Here is an 11,051-nt window from a genome sequence, read left to right on the forward strand (position 1 = left end):
GGAAACCCTTGCTTCCTAGACTCTCACATTGAGAAAATTAGGTAAAGAGCAAGGCATGCATGCAACAACAAGATTTTGGCTAACATTAGTTGGCTCTGAGGAGTGGGACTGTATGGCTGGAGCACAGAAATTGGCAGAGGGAGGAGATATTTCATAGTATTCCTTTATTCTTTGAATAAATAATTTTATTTTTATTTTTTAAATTTCATTTCTCAGGTTATTTATTTTGAGAGAGAGAAAGCATGAGCAGGGAAGGGTCAGAGAGAGAGAGAGAGTAAGAGAGAAAATCCCAAGCAGGCTCCACACTGTCTAGCCCAACACAGGGCTAGAATTCAAGAACCGTGAGATCACAACCTGAGCTAAAATCAAGAGTCAGACGCTTAACTGACTGAGCCACCCAGGCGCCCCTATTCTTTGAATTTTAAACCACATGAATGTTTCACTGACTCAAAAACAAAACAAGATAGAACAAGCAAACAAATAAAAACTTTGAAAAGTGACCAGGGCTATCTAGCTTTGGATAAACTATCAATGTAATTATTTGTCTTCGTGAACATGGACAACACCGTGCTTGCAAACGGCAAACGTTAGGCAAGCGTCCAGCGCAAAGATAAATTTTATCTCCGGCCCTTGGAAATTTTGCTATCAAAATGCTAGTACCGGCAAATAGAAACCTTGCTTCAGCTTATGTAGCGTTTCAAACTTCTAAGAACTTTGTCTTGTTTTTCCTCTCTCTTTGTCTCAAATTTACCATTGTTCTCTTAGCGTAAAAGGAGAGCGATGAACGATGAACGGTGCACACAATGCTCTCCATTTAGCAAAGGCAGTCCTTCCCTGGCATCTTTACAAAAAGTCTTCATTTTATTGTAACAAGTGTACCTGGTTCTTTTTTATGAAGCTGCCTACACAGGGCTAGTCCGTCTTGCACAAAACCCATGAAATATTTGATGGCATCACCCATGTTCCTCTTAGTCTTTTTTAAACTTCTGATCCTGAGGTTCTTTGGCCAATATGACACGACCCGGTCAACCTCTCTGGACCCACACAGGGCCACTCAAAACAAGGCACTCACAGTGGAATCTCAAACTCCAGAGAGACCTGGCCCGATGTGCCTGAGGGACTCTCAACCCCCCTCGTTCTGGATTATCTGCTTCCAGAAATGCAGACTGACCTGAAATTCATTTTCCTGGCAGCTGTGTGACTTCATTCTCACAATGACTTGCCACCAACTAATGCTTTTTTGCCCTTTTGGTGAAAATTGCTGTTCTAACAGCTTTTCTCAGGCTGTTCATTTTTTCAAGCCCGTACACACGACCCTACCTTCTTCTTCTTAAGGTTCCTTTAGCCAGATTCCAGCCAGTGACCATCTTGCCAAACCTAGGTTTCAGTGAGTGTTAGTCCTCCCAGTCTTTGTAAGGAACAGGGCCAGGAACCAAGCCCCGTGGAACAATTCTAGAGCCCTCCCTTTGGATCAGAGCTTCCCAAGGGCCTCTTCTTTCATATGTAATTTATTCTGAGGATATTCAAACAGACAGAGAAATAGAATAATACCACAAAGAACACCTATATATCCTCCACCTAGAGTCTGCAGTGGTCAATATTTTTCCACATTCCCTCTATCTACAAATCGCTTTACTGAACCATTTTAAAATAAAGACATCATGACATTTTACCACTGAATAGTTCAGCATGTAGCTCCAAAGTAAAAGAATTTTTTTAAAAAATTATTTTTTTAATTAAAAAAAATTCTCCTTTAAAGGACAGTTTCTGTTATCACACACAACGAAAAGTGAATAATAATTCCTTATTTTTATCTCCACTCAGTCCATATTCAAGTTCCCCAGTTTGTTCCCAACATGTCTATTATGGCTGGTCTTCTCAAAGCCAAAAAAAATCAGGGAGGACACTTTGCAGTTTTGCTTGTTTTAATCTAAGCGAACTGTACCCCAACTTTCTTTTTCATGACATTGACCTGCTGCAAAGGCCAAGATAATTGTTTTATAAAAAAACCAAAACCTCTTTAAATACCACCCCTCTTCACGTTGTTCATTTCAACTGCTGCTATCAAGTAAAGGCCATTTACTGAGTAATTATTATTTTTTCTTTTTTGTTCATCAAATTTGTATGTAACTACCTATTAGACCTTCTGATAAGTATGAGACAACATCCTTACCATATTGGGTTGATGCAATTGCAGAGATAAACCCAGAATTGTGATATTTTATAACTGTATAATTTTGGTCAAGTTACTTAACTTCTTTGAGTCCTGGTTTCCTGTGCCACATAATGAGGATAAACGTATCCCCGTCTTAGTAAAAGCAACACATGTGCTAAAATTAGAAGGACAGAGAGAAGATTAGCGTGGTTCCTGCATGAGAATGACATGCAAATTTGTGAAGTGTCCCATATTTTTTAAGCTAAGCTCATATGTACATTTATTGGAAATTGAAAAATGTCCCTGCATAAGAGTTTTCTAATTTCTATTACCACTAGAAATGCATGCATGTGCCTATTACTCTCAGCCTCAACAACGACTGTAATAATTTTTATTTTAAAACTAATTTTAGAGATGAAAAATATCTCTGTCATTGAAATTTTTAGTTCTCTAATTGTGAGACTGAACTTGTTTTCATATGCTTAACAGTCCTCATATATATTTTTTTGTGATTGTTTAGCTTTTAAACCCATTTTCTATCATGACCCATTAGTTTTTAAAGAATAAGATGTTTAATTATTCAGATGGCAAAAAAAAAAAAATCTTATAAGAAATGATACAATTGTGCTCAAGGTTTCCACTTAGAGTCTCTGACCACAGGAGCAAACACGTGTTTTCATTTAACATTTGGAAATCTGATAAACTAACATTTACCAACCTCATACTGGATGCTGATAAAGAGGGTAATCAGATAAGTTTTTACTGTGTTCTCTACTACATGGTCAACACTGTTAGTGAGTTCACATTTTATCTTTACAATAACCCTTCAAAATGGTTAGGGTTATTATCTCCAAATATGAGTGAAGAAATTGGGTCTCACAAAGGCTAAATAACTCACACTTTGGAGCTTGAACTTGGTCTTTCTGAGTATGTAGCTGGAAATTGAACTTGGGTCTTTCTGAGCACATATCGGAAGCTCCTTCCTCTATCCTACTCTGCCTCTGATTGTGAACAGTGTCCATCTCTTGGTCAACACAATATCTAAGATTTCCTATCAACCGATCACCTCAACCTTGTTAGAATTATGTTCAAAATAGCAGTTCTCTCCATGGAATCCTCTACCATCTGAGGGATAAAACTGGCTTCAAACCAAACAAAACCCAGCCTCATCATGTTGGGTTTTCCCAGAGTGGGAAATGACACGTGCTGGCATCAGAGGCCTTTCTTCTTTTAGCCTGTTAGACATTCGAGGTTACTGGATTGTGTCATGTCTGTGGACTGATAGCGCAGAGAGGAGCCAGAGGAGGTAGGTCCTGGTGTGAAGCTTGCCCACCGGGATAGACAAGGCTTCAAAGGTGGGTGGTAGAGGGTAGGAAGGCAGAGTAGACCCAAGAGAGTGGCAAAGGCAGTGAACAAGTCTTATACCTGTCAGCCCTAGAGTTTTGGTCAGCAATTGGAGTCCTAACAAAGTGGAGTGCAGCAGTAGAGAGGGAGGTAGAGATGTGTGTGGAGATGGGGAAAGAGATACTTGGAAATGTCAAGAGCAGGAGTTCAGTTTCTTGGAAGTCTGGTCATCTGTGGTAAAGCCCAGTCACGAGACGAGATCCAAGGGGCTGCCTGAGGAAGGGGCTGACCAGAGCAAAACTGGGAAACCCAGGAATTCTCAGTGGAGCCATATCATGATCTCTGGGGGTAGGGAGGTGCATTTAGAAGTTGCATTCAGGGCACCTGGATGGCTTAGTCGGTTAAATGTTTGACTTCAGCTCAGTTCATGATCTCACAGTTGGTGAGGTTGAGCCCCACATCAGGCTCTCCACTCTCAGTGCAGAGTCTGCTTTGAATCCTCTGTCTCCCTCTCTCTCTGCCCCTCCCCCCTCTCAAAAATAAACAGTTATTTATTTATTTTAATCCGAAATTTATTGTCAAATTGGTTTCCATACAATGCCCAGTGCTCATCCCAACAGGTGCCCTCCTCAATACCCATCACCCACCCTCCCCTCCCTCCCACCCCCCATCAACCCTCAGTTTGTTCACAGTTTTTAAGAGTCTCTCATAGTTTGGCTCCCTCCCTCTCTAACCTTTTTTTTTTCTTCCCCTCCCCATGGACTTCTGTTAAGTTTCTCAGGATCCACATAGGAGTGAAAACATATGGTATCTGTATTTCTCTGTATGGCTTATTTCACTTAGCATAACACTCTCCAGTTCCATCCATGTTGCTACAAAAGGTCATATTTCATTCTTTCTCATTGCCACGTAGTATTCCGCTGTGTATATAAACCACAATTTCTTTATCCATTCATCAGGTGATGAACATTTATTTAGGCCCTTTCCATAATTTGGCTACTGTTGAAAGTAGGCATAAGTGCCCCTATGCATCAACACTCTTGTATCCCTTGGGTAAATTCCTAGCAGTGCTATTGCTGGGTCATAGGGTAGATCTATTTTTAATTTTCAAAAATACACATTTAAAAAAATTTTTTTGAAGAAGTTGCATTCAATATTGAAATATTTTGCATATATACACATGCATTTAAAACAAACATAACTACGTTAATAGTAGAAAATAATGAAAGTCAATCTGAATAAAGTCTTTTTAGCTGGTGAGGATGTGCAGAAACTGGACTGTAGCTAAAAACTATTATCTTTTGCATATTAGTGATTATCAGAGAGGCTGTAAAATTTTTATGTTAAAGAGGGCATCAGTTTCAGTATTGAGAAACAGAAGAGAAATAGAAGGTGTCCAGTTCTGGGAGCAGGCCTCTGTGCCCCCTAGGGCCATCAGTTAGGTTAGGGCTTTTCTCCATTTGATTTACTTTAATTCAATAAATATTTGCTGAAAACATACCAAGCAACAGGCATCACACTGGGTGCTGTAGATACAACAATTAATATAATCATTTTTTGTCCTTGACAAGTTTGTGATCTAACTGGACAGTAGAGGTAGGCTGACAGATAATCACAATGACATGTTAGAAGTGCTGTGATGGAGGTATGCACAGGAGAGAGGAAGGAGTCTCTAGCCTGAGCTACAGGGTTTCCTAGGACAATTGTCCATAAGCTAATTTTAAAGAGCCGTTGCTACTGTCTTTAGTGCAAAGGGGCAGCCTCTACGGGGGGATGAACCATAGCGGATACAAGCATGGGCACTGCGCTCATGTTGGCGGAGTTCCCTTGGGATGGTACTTCCATCTTGGTACATGATGGTACCAGGGCACAAGAATGGATAAGACGGTACGTCCATCAAGATGGTGCTAGTGTACCTACCACATAGGGTTGCCGTGATGATTAAGTGGAGTGATTATGTACAGCACCTGAGCACATAGCTCTCAGTAAATATTAGTTATTAACTAGCTGTAAACGTAGTATGACCTGACGGATCTGAAACTGTGCTTGGAATGCTTTTAGTTAAGGTTCTTTCTATGCTTAGAGATTCCCTTCCAAAGCTGGTCTAAGGTTTTCTGTGTCTCCACTTGTAGAATATTACACAAGAGTCAACAGGGATAATGTATTAAGGAGCTGACAAAGAAGTAAGAAATGTGGCAGTGTTGGTTTTAAAAGGAGTTAATGTTTAACAAGAAGGGATCTCAGCCCAACCCAACATTTGCTTTCATTCATTAACTATTTCATTCATTCTCTGAGTTCCTAAAACATACCAGACTCTATGCTTCATGGAAGCCTTACAAAGATGATTTATAGATAATAGTTTTTAGTTAGAACTCACAGTCTAATTAGAGAGACAGATATGCAAACAAAGCATTACAACACCATATGATAGGTGTAATCATAAAGGCACATACAAAATACCAGCTATGATATTATGTGGATGTGCAATACTTACTCAGCAGGGCTGAAGAAAAACGTGACCAGAACTGGGTTTGAGAAACAAACAGCTGAGTGGAAGGAGGAAAGACCAGTTGGAGGGAGACCAGGTAGAGGCTTTTGCAAAAATCCAGGCAAGGTTGGTAAATCTTTTTAACTTCTAGCTGAATATACAGTTGGACCCTATGAAGAGAGACTACACTGGAGGTTCGTTTCTAGGAGTCAACAGTCTGACGGTGGTATTTGAAGCTAATGATATCAATGAGATAATTCAAGGAGACGGTGTTGTGCTGCGGTGTGTAAAGAGAGGGACCCAAGTGGGTAGGCTTGGAGAATGTCAACAAAGGATTAGAAAGAGAAGGTTGACAATTAAACTGAGAAGAAACCAGGAGAAAGTGTCCCAGAGACCAAGGGCAGAGTTTTAGGAAATAGGAGGTTCCCAGGGGGTGCCAGATAACACAGGGAAGTCCAACAGGAAAGGAGGGAAAAAGAGTTACCAGATATAATTAAGATGCTAGTAAGCCAGTCACAGCACTGGGGGCTCCAGAAGAATTGGGATTGCAATGAGTTGCAGAAAGAAGGAAGTTTGGTGATGAGGAGCAGAGGCGAGGATGAGGAATAGATACCTCTGATGTGGGAGAGAAAGGAGCGTAGGTGGAGCCAAGCCCATGGGCACCTGAGCATTCTACTGCTTTGTCTCTGAGTTGCTTTTACTATAAGACATTTTGTAAAAAAAAAAAAAAAAAAAAAAAAAAAATTATGGTTTAGGAATTTCATGGGCAGCATCTTAAAAATGTATCTTCTTGTGTTGCCTGCAACCTGCCTACTCGCCCCGTGCTCGCTTTTCTCCCTGGCCTCAGCACACCCACACCAGAGGCTCAGGGCCCACAAGGAAGACTGAAGAGAAGCCTGCTCTCTAGCTCAGGGCGCTCCTCCAGTATCCTTTCCTCTGCCTGCTCTACTCCTCCTCACACATTAGCTCCTCTCCTTTCTGACCCACTTGGCTTCACATCTTGGCTCCTACTTCTTGTGTCTCTGTACCTCTGCCTGTTTGCTTTGGGTCTGTCACTGTGAACGCAGGCCTGAGCCCCTGCATCACCTCTAGCAGGTGCCAACAGTGACCTATATTTGTTAAGCCCCGGGTATAAGTCAGAGACGTGTCTAGGCGTTGGAAGACACTGATGTAGAAGAAAGCCAAAGTGCCTGCCCTTGCTGGAATTTACAGATAGTAGGGGAGATAAAGAATAAATAAATGATGGGCAAGGGCTCCCAGTCACCTTTCTTTCAGAAAAAGAACTTGCCGCCCCCCCCCCCCAATGAACCATAAGAGTGTAAACTCTTGGATCCCCTCTCCTAGCTGTGCTTGGGACTCTGATGTGCTACCCTAAGGTCCAAGGTCTCACTGGTGTCATAGCACACCCTCAGGCACTCAGGCCCCAAATGGTAGCCAATAATCACAGTGCTCTATTAGTGAAGTCAGATTCTGATTCTTCTCTGAGCGTAGATGATGAATTAGTCTCTTTGTTTGTTCCCATGTCCCTTTTCAGTGGCTTTCTCCCTCTGTGCCACCCTCATTCCACATACCCATCTTGCATTTTATTCCCAAAGTTCTAGGCTTTCTAATTAATTACTAGCTGCTACTCAATCTAGAATGCCATCAATTAAAAATGTGCCATTATTTTATGCACTAATTAAGAAAAAAATGTCCAGGATGAGGAATCAAATGGGGGGACCCCTACATAAAGCTGAGACATCTAAGGGCTATGCCTTCAGGGGTGCCTGGGTGGCTCAGTTGGTTAAGTGCCCAACTCTTGATGTCGGCTCAGGTCATGATCTCACAGTTCATGAGTTCAATCCCCACATCGGGCTGCATGCTGACCGTGCAGAGCCTGCTTGGGATTCTTTCTCTCTCCCTCTTTCTCTGCCCCTCCTGTGCTCTCTCTCTTTCTCTCTCTCTCTCTGTCAAAATAAATAAATATACTTTTTTAAAAAGGGGGCTATACCTTCACTATAGAGGTAAACGAGAAATAAACTCGCCAAACAGGGAGAGACAGCAAAAACAACCTGGCATGTTTCTGTCGTGGCACTGGTGGAGAAAGGGTGAGAAACATCTCATCTGAGAAGTTAAACTACAAGCTGGCACCCACACAAGTGGTCGAAGTTCACACGACTAGTGTGGCTCAAATGTTCTCAATCTGAGAATTTAATCTGAAGTGGTATCAGGGTGACTGGCGGAAGCAAAAGTAAATCTTCAGAACCAAGGTTCACAATGCCCGTGTGACGGCCCACCTATTCTAGCATTAGTCAAAGTCAGTACATTTCTAATGTGACCAAAGGACACCAGGCATCTGGTAGACTTCGTTGCATAGGAATTTGGCCTCTGATCTCTTTCTTATGAATTTAAATTATAAAGACAATATTGTGTATACTGTGACCATTTCAAAAGTACAGATGGAGAGGGGCGCCTGGGTGGCTCAGTCGGTTAAGCATCCTACTTTGGCTCAGGTCATGATCTCACAGTCCGTGAGTTTAAGTCCCACGTCGGGCTCTGTGCTGACTGCTCAGAGCCTGGAGCCTGCTTCGGATTCTGTGTCTCCCTTTCTCTAACCCTCCCCCGTTCATGCTCTATCTCTCTCTGTCTCAAAAATAAATAAATATTAAAAAAAAATTTAAAAAAATTACAGATGGAGAAATTAAGGTTTACATAGCATATTAACCATGGCACCAGGATGCTATCGAGTGCTCCCCAAAACCATTTCTTTTTCCCTGAAAGATCAGAACTTGTCTCTGTCTGGCATCTTGGGCTCTTTCTGAAATGAGGGAGGGCTAGATGGTATCATAAGCCGCTGGGGCCAGGAGTCCTAATTATTGACAGAACCTCCCTAGGGACCAACCCTGGGCTCTACAACCAGAAGTTATGCATGTTGGCAAAGGTTTTGAGAGGAAACATAAAAACTGTTGTAAAAGAAAAACTAGGCGGAGAGGGTAGAATTCTGAGTGTTTCTGCTGAAAGGAACCCCAGAGACCATCCAGTCCAATTCCTTGGGCCATCTGGCAGGGCTGCTATCACATTAGATCTTTGCATGGCTCAACCTTTTGTGTAACTCAGGTCTCTGTTTAAATGCCACCTCCTCAGAGAAGACCCCTTGCTTATCTCATCATCTATAATAGCCTACCTACAACCCAGGATGCTTAATCCTTTATTCTGCTCCTTTTAGTCATAACAATTATCACTATCCATCATCATCTGAAATAATTAGTTAATTGTGCATTTGCTTGCTTTCTGTCCTCCCACCAGAATATAGAAACATTGTTCGACTTCATAAACCCAGAGCCAGGACAGTACCCAGCCCCGAATAGAAACTCAAACCTGTGTGCTGAATGACTGAACAGTGAATGAATCAATGAAGAAAATAAGGACAATAGCTGTAATAATTTCAATCTCAGACAAATGAAATTCTATTATCAGGTTTAGACTAGACTTTAAGTAATTTCTTTCCACGAGGGATCTAGTTGTGATATTTCTATATCCCAGCCTTTAGCATAGTGCCTGCTTTATACAAGGCTCTCAGTAAATGTCTGCTGGATGGAACAGTGTACATCGTATGTCTCTTAATGATGAGCTGCTTGAATTCTCTGGAAAAGGGAGAAGGCTAATCATCAGGGGACAATGATAAATGTGATATTATTAACCAAAAAAAAAAGTTTGGGAAATCAAATAGATTTTAGATGGTATGAAAAATTGAAAAAGATGAAAGAATTAAAGATTTAAAATAATAGCTTAAAAATGAGAAGTGGAAAATCGTCGAGACTAGGAATGGAATACAAGAATTTAAGGGAAAAGGAGATGTTCAAGGTGTCACGATTATCCACGTTCTTCTCATCTGCTTTATTAAATCATCAAGGGAGGTTATAAAATCTTCTTCCAGGGGGCTTTAAAACCAAGAGCACTTTCTCCCTGGCTGGGGTGCCTGTGAATTGGCACCCAGAATGAGGGATAAACCAAAGGGCCTTTCTAACATCTTCAAGTCTTATGGCGTTCTGAATTTGGAGTCTGAAAATCTGCACATTCATCACTCAGCAAACATTTACAGAGTGCTGCTAAATTCCAGGGAATAGTCAAGATCCTTTTGACTGCAGGTGACAAAAACTCAATGTATACCTTAAGAAAAAATGGAAGCACACTTGAAGGATCCTGGGCTTTCTCCCAGAGCAACCAAACCACAAAAAGGCCAGAGATGCAGCAGACCTCAGGAACCATTGAAGGGAGGGACCTAATACGGTGTGGATTCTTTCTCCATCTCTTTCTTCCTGGGTGTTGTCTCGCCCTCTGCTGTTGCAGACCATCTATTTCCATGTGGTGGAAATCTTTTACCACTACATGCGTAATGGTATAATAATAACTACACGCATCTTCTAATATTTACCTTCACAGTTGTTAGCCACTGTAATTCCAAGAACCAAAATCCAGGACAAGGCACCTAACCAAACTTGGAAAGGAATCTTATCATCAAGCAATCAGTTATGACCACTGGGGTAAGATTAAATAAGAACTCCATAAAGATAAAACAGTGGGAGGAGAGAGACACAGTTTTCAAAGGCTGGGTGGGGCTCAGTAGGCAATACCATACTCGCTCATCAGGTCCTGTCACTGTATTAGACCCTGGTTAGCCGCTTGTGAAACAAAGGTGGCTAAACTCTGATACCTGTAAAAGCTGGTGTCCTCAACTGCTGCACTGCACAAAGATGCTGTCAATGATCTCCTCAGAGAGTCTGAATGAAATGCTGTGTCTAGGAGCAGCGGAAACTGGCATCTCTTTGACAAGGCTGCCCTCGTTTTCTTTGCACAAGGCACATGCTGTCTGTACAGTTCAGAAGGCTCACCTGTCACTTACAGTTAGTGATGACTGTGGAAGTGAAGGCCATACTTGGGGAACTGGTTTGTCAACCCTTGGGCGTCTGGAAAAGAGGTCAATATGACACTGCCTGGGGATGGTCAGGATGAAGTAGGAAATAAGCAGAGTAGATGGACAGAAGGAAAGAAAGAAAAGAAAGAGAAAACAGGAGAAGAGTGCTG

General features: G+C 41.7%; 1 non-coding gene across 1 annotated transcript; it reads left to right on the plus strand.

The window, feature by feature from the left end:
- Positions 1 to 2,306: 2,306 nt before the first annotated feature.
- Positions 2,307 to 2,413, plus strand: LOC131496713 (U6 spliceosomal RNA). Its single transcript, XR_009254638.1, has one exon. It is a non-coding gene; the product is annotated as a U6 spliceosomal RNA (small nuclear RNA).
- Positions 2,414 to 11,051: the final 8,638 nt, after the last annotated feature.

The sequence above is a fragment of the Neofelis nebulosa genome, chromosome 15 (assembly GCF_028018385.1).
Source record: "Neofelis nebulosa isolate mNeoNeb1 chromosome 15, mNeoNeb1.pri, whole genome shotgun sequence".
Lineage (NCBI taxonomy): Eukaryota > Metazoa > Chordata > Mammalia > Carnivora > Felidae > Neofelis > Neofelis nebulosa.